General features: G+C 38.1%; 1 protein-coding gene across 1 annotated transcript in view; it reads left to right on the forward strand.

Annotated features, from left to right (window-relative positions):
- ZNF804B (zinc finger protein 804B) overlaps positions 1-15312 on the forward strand; it is a 712281-nt gene that overhangs the window by 39831 nt on the left and 657138 nt on the right. Inside the window, exon 3 of the mRNA XM_057304168.1 lies at positions 11705-11792. The gene's annotated coding sequence lies outside the window, so the exon portion shown is untranslated. The remainder of the gene's footprint in view (positions 1-11704; positions 11793-15312) is intronic.

Here is a 15312-nt window from a genome sequence, read left to right on the forward strand (position 1 = left end):
GACCAAGCCAAATGAGAAGCTTAGAATTTTCAGCCAATCTCCCATTCTTCAGAGAGGGCAGAGGGGCTGGAAATGGAGTTGATGATTGATTAGGCCTACATGGTGAAGCCTCCATAAAAATCCCCAAAGAGGTTCAGAGAGCTTCGGGGTTGGTGAACACGTCTATGTGCTGGGATGGTGGTGCACCCCAACACCACAGGGACAAAAGCTCCTGTGCTCTATGTATCTCTTCATCTGGCTTCATCTAGCATCCACGTGTATCCTTTATCATATTCTTTGCTATGTAATGAACTGGTAGATAGAAGTGTTTCCCTGTGTTCTGCGAGCTATTCTAGCAAATAATCAAATCTAAGGGGAGAGTCATGGGAACCAAGCCGGACAGAAATTGTGGGAGGGACACCTGGGTGGCTCTGTTGGTTAAGTGTCTGCCTTGGGCTCCGGTCCTGATCCCAGGGTCTTGGGGTGGAGTCTTGTGTTGGGCTCCTTGCTCGGTGGGGAGCCTGCCTCTCCCCCTGCTTGTGTGCTCTCATGTGCTCTCTTGCTCTCTCTCTCTCTCTCTCTCTGGCATATAAATAAATAAAAAATCTAAAAAAAAAACCCATGAAATTGTGGTTAATTTGAGGGCATTTTACTTGCATTTGACATCTGAAATGGGGGCGGGGCAGGCAGTCTTGTGTGACTGAGCCCTTAACCTGTGGGGTTTGCGCTAGTTCTTTTCAGTGTCAGAATTGAATTAAATTGTGGGATACCTGGCTGGTGTCACAGAGAACTGCTTCGTGTGGGGGAAAAAAACCCCACATATCTGGTGTCAGAAGTGTTTTGAGTGTGTTAGTAGTTTGAAAGAAAAAGAGCAACACAAATGAGAAGTAAATGTTTTCCTACTCAGCATGTAAAATACTTTATTGAAATTAGATCACTAAAAAAGTAGACTTTTTATACCACACACGAAGAAAGTTTTTCAGAATTCTTGATCCGTAAATGAATTATTTGGTGGTAGATGCTGAATGAAACTCATGAAATAGACTGCTATAAAAAGGTTGCTTCAGACTCTAATTGTGGCTTTTAAAATTATTTTATTTCATATTTTTCTTAATAGCTCAGAATTTCTTGCTTAGTTAAATTAATGGCTAATGATTCTGGAGGACCCCAGCAACATCTGGATTGCTTCTTGCTTTGTGTAATAGTCAACTTCCATAATCCCTTACTTCTCCACTTCCAACAGCATTAAAAGCTCTGGTATAGTAAGACTTATGATATATAGTGACTTTAGCCCATGCACAGTAGTTGATCAAAGCAGGATATTTTGATCCTAGTGTTTTAGCGGCAAGGGCCTTTTTTTTATTATGTTGTCTTCTATTGAGATGACATTCAGTCAACATTAAAGAAAATTAGAAGTCGACATAAAGTTATTGGAAATACACAGAAAGATTGATTTAGAAATTCCAGATACTTAGTAGGCATTCAGTCGTCATTGTTGTGGGTGTAATGTATTGGTAACAAGTCAAATGTACATAAGAAACTATTCAGTGAATATAGAAGCACATTTTTTAAGGATAAGGAATTTTTAATGATTTCTTTAGATCCAATAATGGAAAACATTACTCTGGCTACGTATATTGCCTCTCCAGAATAAAATAGCTACTCCTGAGGCAAAGAGGTTACGCGCACACAACTTATTGTTACATATAACATACATAACATATAAACAACTATTGTTTTGTAAACCTTGATGGGATCCACTGTGTCTGGTGGGAGTATTTTCCCTCTTTATACTGAAGAGTTTACATTTTCTTAAACATTTTATTCACACACAACATAGTTAACTTCTCTTTATGAATAAAAGAGCAGTTACTAATGTCTTTTGAATTTTATATTTTAAAAAAGATCACTATATATTTATTAATAAAGTGGATTGTTTTAATGCCCAGCTCAGAGTATATTATATATTTAGATCTTAATTGGTGTTCTCTTGGCACACTGATATTGCGCATTTTTGGAAATGGGCAATTCTGTATGTAATTCCCATTTACAAATATAAATACTTTCTTTTTAAAAAAAGATTTTATTTATTTATTTATTTATTTATTTGGTGGGGGAGAGAGAGAGAGAGAAAGAGAGCGAGCAGGGGTAGGGGCAGAGGGAGAGAGATAATCTCAAGTAGACTCCATGCTGAGTGCAGAGCTGAGCACAGAGCCCAATTCAGGGCTTGATCTCACAAACCTGAGATCATGACCTGAGCTGAAATCAAGAGTCAGATGCTTGGGGCGCCTGGGTGGCTCAGTGGTTAAGCCTTTGGCCCAGGGTGTGATCCCAGGGTCCTGGGATCGAGCCCCACATCAGGCTCCTTGCTCTGCTGGGAGCTGCTGGGAGCCTCTGGGAGCCTGCTTCTTCCTCTCCCACTCCCCCTGCTTGTGTTCCCTCTCTCACTGGCTGTCTCTCTGTCAAATAAATAAATAAAATCTTAAAAAAAAAAAAAGAGATGCTTAACCAACTGAGCCATCAGGTGCCCCTAAAAATACTTTCTTTATCTTTTTTTGATACCATAAATATAAATATATTCAGTGTCCATGCTGGAGTGTTATAGTCCAATGTGGAAGTGAACATGTATAGACAATGTTATGAATGACTTAAATGGCATAGAAAGAATGATGAGATAATATATAATTTTAGAGAAATCATGCTTAGTAAACATCAGTAAACCACCAAGAAGGTTGTAAAGAGAGGTTTCTATGGTTTCAGTTACTCTACATTCAAACCTCAAAAGTGTTCAATATTATGATGCTAATTGAATACAAATATTTCCTGTAACAGCAACTTAGCTACTTTTCCAATAAAATAATAGTGAACAGATTAGAGCCAAACCAGGACATATGTAGAAACTTAGAATTATAACTAGAATATGGTAACCTATAATCTGGGATTTGTAAAGGAAGTACTCATCTCTTTTGATTTCTATATAGGCAGATGTGGTAAAAGGAAAGATTGTATATTGAGTAATCTCTCAAACCAAAAGAAGAGAGCCAAAAGGCTCCATTGGCTCTTAATGAGGATGGGGCATAAATTTGGAATAAATCACATAGGACAGAATAAATAGTAATAGGATCAAATGCTAAGTCTGAGTTATTTTTGTGGGAGAAGAAACCGTGTTGGCACTGCCATACTTGAATTCTGGCTCCCTACTAGCTGTGTAACTGTGCTTGAGTTATTTAGACCATATAATTTTTAATTTTGTTTTTAATTCTGTAAAGTAGAGATGGGATTATTATGAATATTAGACGGGATAATGAATATAAAATGTCTAGAATAATATCTAAATCATTCTAGGTGCCCAATACATAGTCTCCATTATGAGAAAGATGAACACAGTATCCCGAAAATATTTATTAGGGATATAGCAATAACTTAGGCTCAATCTTTTCTTTCGAGTAGCTTATAACTCATTAGGTATAGATAGACTTGAAAATTTTAGAAAAATACAAGAAACTGCAGAACAAGAATGACGAGTTTTACCTGAGATCTAAGGAGAAAAGAAAGCATTCATCAAAATGGTGATGCTTATACTGAGTGTTGAAAGGTAAGTTGTCTCACACGGGCTGCAGAATTAGGGGAGGATGTGATCGTGGCAGTCCAGGTAGAAGGAGCAAGTTCAAAGAACTCTAGTTTCATTTTGTGGGATCATGAGATATGAGAGGGTAGCTTGGTGAAAGCTAAGGATGACAAGTTAGACGGGGGCTGGATCACATGTGAGCTGACATTCTGTGTTGGGAAGCATGAACTTCATCCTGTAGGTACAAGGAAGTCACTGGAGCACTTCAATTGGAGAAGTGACATGATCATATTTCATTGGAAAAATATTGTGTTCATGGCAGTATGAAATATATATTAGAGAGGGACAAGAATAGGGGCAGGGAGACCAGTGAGAAGTTGAATGTAGCTGTCCAGCTGAGGTAACGTGACTGCCTAATCTAATCTCTTAGAATATGGTACGTAAGAGGAATAGTCAGGTGGGAGCATTGGCAGATTTTGGTCAGTGTTTGAAATATAGAGCTAAAGGAAAGAAGGAGTTTAAGAGTTTAAGATCAATTTCATTGAATAAGAAAAGTGAGTGTACCAAGAAAAGAGAAGGAATTAATTGTGTCAGATGTTAAGATGTTAGGAAAATGAGACCCGAAAAGAATTAGAATCTTTTAACCAGCTTATGCACGCATACATATACATATGTTCTTTATGGATGAAGGTCTAGGAGGCTTAATGGCAATTATAATAAGAGCTGTTTTGGGGAGGTAAGAGTATGGAAAGGCTTTTACTTCCTGCATTTATGAATTATAATTATTACTGAAAACCCAGAAAAATGAAGAATTCAGAAAAAGGAGAAAATAAACCAACATGTTTTGTTTGCTCTGTGTTTGAAGCACTGCTGTTATGAATGATTGACCGTCTCTTATGGTAAAACTAATGTGGTCCAAATTTGGGTGAACTTAGACCTCAACTTATCTTAAACACATGGAAATGGACTTACTGCATTCTCATTGGATAACATTTTACCAGAGGTTTTATGAAGGCCTCATGAAAATGTAATTTTCAGTTTGAAATTATTTAATGAGAATTTTAAAATAGTAAGACCAAACCTAAGAATTAAAAATATAGGGGATTATATTTACAGTTTTCCATGAACATGGTGATGGGATTACACCTTTAATGCAGGGGAGAAAAATTCTTGGAGATATTTGCCCAAGATGTTTCCATGCCATGGTGGGCCTGGACCGTGGGGGGGCCCAGGGAGTGAATGGAAGGTGAGGATGTGGACAGAAGGTTGAGTGTTTTGAAGGAACAAATGTGAAGGCTACATGAGGTAAGAGGGGAGCTGGAGGCCAACACCAGGTGGAGAGAATCCGGGTTCATGAATTTGTTTACAACCTGAGAGAGAGCCAGGTGTGTTTACAGGCTGTGCAGAAGGAGCAGGGAAAGAGGGGACATTGGAAAATACAGAAGGCAGGGTAGGAGAGATGGAACAAAGTCCTTGTTCCAGGTGAGATGGACATGGGAGGGTTGGGTGGGTGGAGGTCCCAGGGGGAGGGACTAGCCTGAAACAAGACAAAGGGACACTTCAACTTCTGAGACTTGAAAGGGGTGAGCACTAGATCCTGAGGTTTGTCCCTGAGAGGGCAGGAAGTTGAAGGCTGTTTCTCCTCTGACAGCTTCAGTTTCTCTGTGAAACAGAAACAAGGTCATCAGCAGAGAGGAAAACTGGAAGGAGTGGGGGTGGGGTTGGTTAGCACTTGAGAAGGTGAAGAACTGTGGTTAGCTTTTGTGAGGACAGGGAGAAGGATCTGGTGGGGAGTGGGGGAGAATAAAAGGTTTTGCCTCAGTCCTACCTGGGGTGGTAAAGGGGCAGGGGTGGTTTCCTCCACCCTGGTCAGCCATCTTGGGCTGGGTGCAGAAATTCTTTTGGAAGGAGGGGGAGAAAAATGTTACAGAAATGGAGGCCTCTTCAGTCTTCTGATGTAGATGGAAAATAGAACACCAGATCTGTAGTGTTTCTTCTTTTATTAACTATCGAGGTACATTTTAATGACCGAGCATGAAGAATTTGAATTAGCTCATTTAAAAGGATCATTTAATTGCCCTTATGACTGAAGGAGATCTAGTTAGGCCTTAGGTGACTGATGTTATCTTTCTGACCTGTCTGTTTTTTAATGTGTCTGGTGCTTAAAATAAGCGTCCTCTTGTCTCTCTCATTATCTTATAAATTACGTAATTCCTGCTAGTTAACTGGATACCAGCATTTTCCTCTCATTTTTACTACTTCATTGCTCTTTGCCTTGTTCATTGTCACAACTCTGAGGTTTAAATGGTTCTACTTTGTGTATGTCATTTCTTACCAAAAAATCCCAAAACAACACCGCATGTTTGGGTGAATCTCATTGAATTCGGAATCACATCTCCGTTGTCTTTCAAAATCTCACTATTTATAAGGAGACTGCAAAAGTGATTTAAAGTAGGGGCCAGCCAACTCTAGCCCGTGTGCTAACTCCAGACTGCTGCCTGGTTTATGTATATATGGCCCATGAGCTGAGAATGAATTTTGCATTACTCAATGGTTGAAAAAATCAAAAGTAGGATATTTCACAACCTGTGGAAGTTATATAAATTCAAATTTTAGTGTCCATAAATAAAATTTTATTGTGACATACCACATTCACTAATTTGTGTATTGTTTTTCGCTGGCTTCCCCTTACAATGGCAGAATTGAGTGCTACAGAGATCTGTATTGCCGGCAAAGGCTGTAGCACTTACTCTCTGGCCTTTTATGGAAAAAGTTGGCCAACCCCTGGTCTAGAGGTGGTCTCTGGGTAAATTATGTTAGTATATGTTTAGCCTTTTTTCTTCTTGCTCGTTAGTGGACTTAAGTTATTTAAAGGAATGACGGTTTGACACTTTACATGTTATTAGGTCCGGATATTGCCTCTGTCATTTATGTGCTCAGTTGATGGTTCTTGAATCCTTACTAGGCTTGTTGCCAGATGCTGTGAATCTGGTGATGGGAATGAATAAGGGTAGTATACTATCATGTAGTATATTATTCAGCTCCGGAGTCAGACAGCCTCATTTCAAAGTCTGCCTCTATTACTTCCTTGCTCTATAGACTTAGACAAGTTCTTTTGGTTTCTTTATCTGTAAAATGAGATATTATCCATATTTAGCTCAGAGCTCTGTTGTGACCCTCTAATGAGAATGCATGTAGTCAAGTATCTGGCACATGGTAAATAAATACTTCATGTTGTGATTGTTGTTGTTATTAGATAGTAATACTTTCTATCGTGAGGAAGAACTTCCTTCTATAAAAACCATGAGACAAGGCCAGCTAAACCTTCTTGGGATGCTTCACCTTACACTCATGCATTTGATTGGAGACACTATGCTTCTTTGAACACTATCAGAATACTGGGTTCCTGGCCACTGCCTTGTGGTCCAACCCTTTGGCCAGGTCACAATTCTTTCTGTTTTGAACCCAGCTTCCTCCTTCAAGACCTTAGCATTCTTTGTGATAAAGCCTCCCAGAGCTCAGTAACAATCATACACCAATCTCTGTGGTTGATAGAAATCCTTTAGAAGGATTTGGATGTTTTGTTTTTCTGGTATAAATTCTTACCCTCACAAACCTATGTTGTTAGTAAGAACTGGGCCTTTAATTTATGGGCCCACATGCAGGTGAGATTTGTAGTGCCAAACAAAATGCCCACCTGCTTCATTCTCTCATTCTGTTACTCCCAACTGATAACCACATGATGAGAAAAATTAATCCCACTTCAAATGTGCTTTCAAAACTCCAATTCTTTGTTGTTACTGCAACTGATTCTGGCTCCATAAACTTTAAAATGAGAAATAAATAGGTGAGAGAAGTACCAAGGAAGATATTACTAGGAAGTTGCATCAATAGGAGATTCAGATAGAATCCTGTTAAAAATCATATCTATGATCGGAAAGCTTGACGGTAAGGACATTGTCACTAGAAATGGAGGGCCTCTCTGCCTTTTGCAAAATACCAAAGTAGTTGACTTGAAATAGTGCCCAAGTTCAAGGCTGATTTTGCTTGGATTGTGGCACCTTCAATTATACAGAGACTCAAAATCTTTTAATTAGTGGGGAACTTGGTCTAAATCATGCTAATAACAGCACAGTCATACATTTTACTTTGAGTAAGCAAGTCTGTCCTTAGCTGGTTTTGAATTATTTGTATTTTGACAATGAAATTAACATAGTGCCTAAGGGTAAGAAGTTTGGAAGGAAAACTTGTTGGAATCTTGATATCATATAGGCCCTGTGATCTTGGCAAGCCTTGTTTTTTGTTTTTTGTTTTTTTGTTATAAGGTGGGATAATAAGACTCATCTTTCAGAATATTTTGTGGGATATATGAGTAAATATGTATGAAATTCCTGATATATATTTAGCATTGTGTAAATTGTAACCATTATCATATTATAAATGAGTTCTCTTTGTCTGTTTGCAAAGATGCAATCATTTCTTCAACCTCTTTTATTCAGAATAATTTATCTTGGGAAAATTTTCTCTAACCTATCAGTGCAAACCATCACTTAAGTATGTGTTAAAATAGATTTTTGACAACAACATTCTATCACAAAATTTGCTTTTCAGATGAAAAAGGGCTTATGTTCTTATGGAACATTAATCTGCAGAATGAGAAATACCATTTAAATAAATAAGAAACAGATCCCCTTGACTTAGCTGATGGCTTGGTAGAAATTTAATTAGTTAATTTTTAAAGATTATAACCTTGAAAAATAGCAGTGGGTTTTTAGATGATGGCTTAGTTACTTGGAGTACAACCATATCAGGTTGAAAAATGATGTTACTGACAAGTAAGGAACCCAAAAGAATCAATGGTGATTAATAATAAAGTATGTGGTTCTTACCGTTTTTCTTTACTGTATAAAAACATGTACTTCACAAGACAGGAATGGGAAGCTGGTTGTAATTAAACATTTATATAGATTTATTTTAATGCCAATGGCTTGGACTCCATGGATGACCCTAGCAATGTAAACTGTGGCAGAAGAATATAGTATAGTACATCTATGAGAATGAGAAGTTGCCCACAAAGTCTATGGCCACAGTCTCAAATGAAAGGCTAATTAAAATTCATGAAAAATGTAATAAAATCTATCTCTAAATTCTAAACGATCTTCCTTCCCAAGGTTTGTGTAATTGCCATTCTTTAGGGGAATGGTAAAATTATGTTTATCACATTTTTTTTTTCCTGAAGCAAACAAGATTTATCACTAAAAATATAGCAAATACTAATAAAGTGCTTACTGTATGTCAAGCACTGTTCTGGTGAACAAAACTGACAGTGAACAAAGCAGACAGAAGTCTCTTATGTTAAGGACTCTACATTCTTATAGACAGAGGCAGACAATATTAATGTGTATGTCTGTATGTGTGTTGTAAGGGAGCAAAGTCTGCTACCCCAAAATGTGCCTATTTGGCTTTTGGATTATTTTAGACTGATTATTTTTAAGGAACAGAAGACTCAAGATTTTTTTTTTCCTCCCCGCCTAACTGCCTAAAAGTATTTAGACAGAGGGGCTGCTCCAAAGCAGGAGCTATCACCATAGATAACGACAGTATAATATGAACTAGGTGTGATAGACAGGAAGGAACCCAGCAAGACCTGTATGATCAAAGTCCTATGTCCCATTGCTTCTGGATGGGCCAGCGAACATTTGTTTCCCAAATGTTTACTCTTTCATCTTCCTGTGAATTTCCTTTCTTCTCTTTGAAGCCCCAGACCCCTACCCCCTACCCCTTAGTCCAGAACATACATACCTCATTTTGCCTGTCTTTGGAATCTCTCGTGTTTATGTGGATTCCCTATATGTATATAATTAAATGTGATTCTCTCCAGTTAATTTGTCTTGTGTCAGTTTAATTTTTAGACCAGACAAAAGAACCTTCAAGTGTAGAGAAAATTATTTCTCCCCAACAGTGTATATACATATATACACACACAGCTGTGTGTGTTTGTATGTGTGTATGCATGTTTAACTAGTGATAAGAACTATTAAGAAAAAGTAAACAAGGAAGGATCATATTCAGGGGGGGGTTGCAGCTTTAAATAGGGTCTATGAAGGCTTCACCAAGAAGGTGACACTTTAGCAGAGATTAGAAGAAGGAAATGCCTGCACAGATTTCTGAAGGATGAATGTTTCAGGCAGTATGACTATAGAATTCAAAGGCGATGAGGTAGGTGGTAAACCTAGAGTGTGTGGTAAATGTCAGTTGGCCAGTGTGGCTGGAGTTATGTAATAGAAGATGAGGTCAGGGAGGTCACAGTTGGGAAAAGTAGATCTTATAGGTTCTTATACTTCATTGTAATGATTTTTGGCTTACTCTTAGTGAGAGTGGAAACCACTGATCTCATAAGTAAAATGATTTAATATATTTTAAAAAGATTGCTCTGATTGCGGTGTGGATCATAGAGTGTAAAGAGAAAGAAAAGAAGCAATGGAGGCAGTTAAGAGGCTTTTGATATATATCAAATGATATACAACAATGGCTTGGACCTGGATGATAGTAGTGGAGGTAACAGGAGAAGGCTGAAATCTGGATATATTTTTAAAATAGAACCTACACTGGTGCACCTGGGTGGCTCAGTCAGTTAAGCCTTTGACTCTTGATTTCAGCTTAGGTCATGATCTCAGTGTTGTGAGATCAAGCTCTGTGTTGGATTCTGTGCTGGGCCTAGAGCCTGCTTAAGATTCTCTCTCTGCCCCTCTCCCCCTACTCCGTCTCTCCCTCTAAAAAAAAAATATTACATATTTTTTTTTAGAGGGATTACATATGGGGTACACATTTTTTTTTCCCCTGAGTATTTGAAGGGTGGATTGTTAATTATTGAGGGGAAGAAAATAGAGGAACAAAATTGGAGGTGAGGTCAAGAGCACAGTGTTAAAATGCTTATTTGTAATGGTGTTCAATTGAGTTGGTAGTTGTGTATAGGAGTCTGGATTTCAAGGGAGAAATCCATGCTGGAGATATAGATATATAGAATATGAATCTTAGGCACCTACATGGATCTTAAAGCAGTGAAACTCTCTGGTAAGATCACCAAAGGAATAATGGTTGATAGAGAAAAGAGAAGGCTCGGGGGCCATTCCTTGGCACATTCCTAAATTGCAGGTAGTGTTTCTCAACTTGCAAGTAGAATTACTGAGAGACCTTAAAAAGAATTACTTATGCCTGGGCCCCACTCCTAAAGTTCAAGTTTAACTGTGCTGGTCAGGGTTCAGCCTGGGTGTCATCGAAGTGACATCATATCACTTTTGCTGTATTCTGTTCATTAGGAGCAAGTCACTAGGACCAATCCATACTCAAGGAAGGGGATTATATGAGGGATTGAAGGTCAGGAGTTGGGGATCAATAAGGGCTATGTTTAAAAGCAGTCTAACACAAAAAAGTATAAATTTATTTTAGTACATATTTGAAAAAAAAAACTCATGTTTTCACTTAAACTATGGTGATATAGTTTTCTTTATAAATAAATATGTTGAATTAAATATATTAAGTCAAAGAAAAATTAATAAGAAAGGTATATATGAATATTGCAAAAAACCAATAAGACGGTATAAATTCTATACGTTTGGATAATGATGTGTCTGTATCAATGACATTGTGTGTGTTAACATTATGTGCTGTTTCCCACTACTGGTATTAATGCTCCCTTGGCTGTTACAGAAAAGAAAATCATAAGCCACTAGGTTCTTCCTGTTAACAACTGCTAAAAAGTATAATTCAAAAATATTCTCTAGACACCATCAAAAGTGACATTTGAAAACTAAGAGATGATGATCTATGTATTGAATCTTTATTTTGCTGAAAATCAGAAATAGTGAACTGCTGTAGCAGCAATTATAACAGCTGTCGAATTACAGAGTGAAAACCTCCTTCCTTCCCAAGCAGCTGCAAAGTTTGAATATTAATTATCGTATTATGCCTGGCCCAAATAAAGGATGTAGTAAGAAAATGGAATTGAAGAAAAATGTTCATGGGGAATTTTATGGAGAAATTCTGAAATAGATACTTAGGGCTTTTGGCAGTATTATCATTATTAAGAGATTTTTCCTGTTTTTTGAGTATCATAGAGGGCCAACCATCTTATTCCTCTTGCATATTCCTCAACAGAACATCATCCCATGAAAACAGATGTAAGATTATGAACTGACATCTGAAACATGTAGGCTGAGCTGTGTGGAAGAAAAGGCAAGCACCAGTAAGTGCCCATAATTAGTGAAATTTTAATCCTGTTTCTTTCACGACAGCCTGGGAGGGAGGCTGTGCCTGATCCAAAGGACACACTCAGCACGTGAGGATGGCAGAGCTGTAGAGAGAATCTAGATTGAGAGCAGGAACCATGTTCATAGGGTTCTAATCATGGATCTTTGATATGTAATCCATATCTATCTATATAATCATGTCTATAGATAGAGGAGAAAGGACCGAGACACATTTTCTTTCTTATTTCTTAGGTCCCCTTACTGCTCTATTTCTGCAGATTTTTATGCAAGTGTATTTTCCCACGAGACCTGCTGTTCTCTCACTGTGAAGGACCAGCAGCAAATCTTGTATTAGATGCAAAATTTTAACTATGAAATTGAAAGTTAGGTCTATTGTCCCTTTACCAAATACTCCTGGCCAACTGTGAATCACACTGCATCAGCCTTTTATAAAAGCCAGAAACCCAAGGGTCCTCCTACCATTTCTCTCATGCTTTATAGCCAACTTGTAACTGAGTTCTGTAGACTTTGTTTTTCCTAAATATCTTTCAAATTTCTTCACTCTTGTCTGTCTTCCCTGTAAATAACCAGTTTTGAACTATTACTTATTTGCTTGGGTCATTGCAATAAGGAAGTGATTTATGCAATTTCTTTTTTTTTTTTTTAAGATTTTATTTATTTATTTGAGAGAGAGAGAGAGATAGAAAGAGAGCCAGCAGGGTTGAAGGAGAGAGACAAGCTCAGTGGGGAGCCCGACATGGGGCTCAATCCCAGGACCCTGAGATTATGACCTGAGCCGAAATCAAGAGTTGGATGCTTAACTGACTGAGCCACCCATGTGTCCCGATTTATGTAACTTCTTAAGTCATGTTTTCATGGGCATCAGAGAAGGACTTGAGATTAGACATGGTAGGCAGTCAAATGATTGCCATGGAATAAGAAATGTTTAGATCTTCGTTGCCATCTTGTTGAGTCTGTCACTTAAAAATTAGGAAACTGAGGCCCCGGTGGAAAAGTCTTGTCAATGTTTATTTAGTTATTTAGTGTCAAAGCAAAAGATAGCTGTTCTTTGGAGTCCCAACTGGGGGTTGGAGGAGGGGCGGGGCAAATCATATTGATTAGTAATATGTGGTGTGGAATTGAGAGGCCTGGCCTTGACTCTTGGTGCTGCCGCTTACTAATTATATGGTCTTGGATGATTTTCTAAATATCTTCGTTCAGTTTTGTTCTTCAGCTTCTTATCTTTAGGTATGTCATTCCTCCTCAGCTTTTCACAGGATTAGTTCAAATATCAAATGCTGCAACATAAGGAAAGTACTTGCACAGTGTTTGATCACACTGAGCATTTAGTATGTCCTAAAGTTATATTTACTTTTTTGTTGTTGTTGTTAAAGATTCAAAAGGCTTAAGATATGTGAATGATTTTTTTTTCAGATTGTGATCCAAATAGTACATTGTTTTACAGCTGGGAGGGTCTTAAACCCAACTTCTTAATTCTACAGATAAGGAAACTGAGGTCTAGAGGCATGAGATGATGTGTCCAGGATTATATAGGTAGTTGATGCTGTGATGTATACAGTAGAGGGGCTCCAGTTCCTACTAAGATTCCTTAGGAGGAGACACACCCACACTGCCTTCCTCCACCTATCAGCCTTATCAGTGACATGGCATGCACAATCCAAATTTATTCTGAACTCTGCCGGAGGAATCCTTTTGCATGATGCAGATAACACACATCTTTGTAGCAGTTGGACAAAGTATAAATGACTTGCAATAAACTGTCACTGTGTAATAGCTCAACAAACTTAGAAACGCTATCTAGCTTTTGCAGGGAATTAATGAGATTTCCTTCAGTCCATTTCATCTTTAAAACATCGTGACTATTTATTTCACCACGTATATAAAATAAGATGTAAGTACAAAGTAAATTGGGGACTAAAATTTGAGAACCAGAGATGATGGTTCCCATTCTTTAAACAGATTTCATATCATATTTGGAAGTATAAATGAAAATTCATATTGAACATGAAATAGACATTTATATAATAATGTAAGTATGATAGATGGGGAAAAATTACTGGGAATCTGGGCAGTATGCCTAGACCAGAGAGACCGCTTTTTGAAAGAATAACAACAGAATTTCTGTGAGCTCAGAGCTTCTCCATAAAACGTCATCCGAATTGGATTGATTCTCTAAGAGGTAATAGATCAATGAGTCAACAGTGGGGTTATTAAAAAGGTAGCTACACAAAATAGTTTTGGCTATAATTTAATTACAATCACATTCGACTTAAAAAAGGCCCCTTCTCATAAGAGATTCATTTTTCTAATGAATCATTTCTCAGTATAAATCTTTGCTTTCTAAAGAGGGTGTCCACAAAGTTTATAATCTACAGGACAAAAGGAACAAACCAGGATTGTCCTGGACAAAATGCAATATATGTTAACCCCATCTCTGCTGTGGAAATAGCCAATTAGAATAATGTGTAACTGGGAAATGGGTGACGTTGAGTTTTGATGCCTTTCCTCTTTTCCTGTTTACAGTCTTTAGGCCTTTTCTGATGTTTTCTCTCTCATTGTGCTTCCAGCTCTCCCAATACTCCATCTGGTCCTGCCGTCTCCAGGGAGGGCTTCACGTTCCAGTGTTGTTTTCTTTTTGGGGGAAGGCTGCTCTTATCCTCAGTGCTCACTTTTCAACAACGTATCTAGAAACTGCTCTAGTAAACCAGTTCACACTGTATAGATCCTGACTCCACGCGGAGGAAACCATTCAGTGTTTGAGCTTCAGTTCCCTGCGCTTGCTGGGTAAGTTCATAAGCTCTCTAAAGTGTGATTTCTCTGTAAATTTCTGTGTGAAACCTCTTTATGGGCTTAAGGTGGAAGGGAGTGAACCCTTCTAGAGACCCAACTTGGAGAGCTATGAACTTCAGAATCTATCCTCTACCCCAGTTTTAGTAGCTTAAGCCAAGAATGTGACATTTTCTCTCCCAAACCAAATCGATTTTTTCACAGAACATCACTCCTTCCATTCCTTTTGCTCCTTTGCTTGAAACCAGTTGCCGTTCTCCAGAGTCTAAGGTAGGGACACAGGAAAGACATTGTACAATCGCAATTCTTCTATCTTAAAGATCAATACTTGGCTTGACTAGGATCATCAAGGACCAAGATGTTGGCTTAAATGTTGAACATTGCTGAGGATCACGAGCAGGTAGACAAGGGTCTCCTAATATTCCCTATCAATGAGAAGGGATTGTATTATGATGGAAAGATGGGAAAGTTGTTTTTCTCTTTTTTAATTTTTTTTAAAGATTTTATGTATTTATTTGACAGAGAGAGGGAAAGCACAAACAGGGGGAGCAGTAGTAAGAGGGAGAAGCAGCCTCCCCGCTAAGCAAGGAGCCTGATGTGGAGCTCGATCCCACGACCTGGGATCATGACCTGAGCCAAAGGCATATGCTTAATGACTGAGCCACCCAGATGCCCCGTGTTTTTCTCTTTTAAAAGTGATTCTTCAGA

Source organism: Ursus arctos, unplaced genomic scaffold, assembly GCF_023065955.2.
Source record: "Ursus arctos isolate Adak ecotype North America unplaced genomic scaffold, UrsArc2.0 scaffold_3, whole genome shotgun sequence".
NCBI classification, from domain to species: Eukaryota; Metazoa; Chordata; class Mammalia; order Carnivora; family Ursidae; genus Ursus; species Ursus arctos.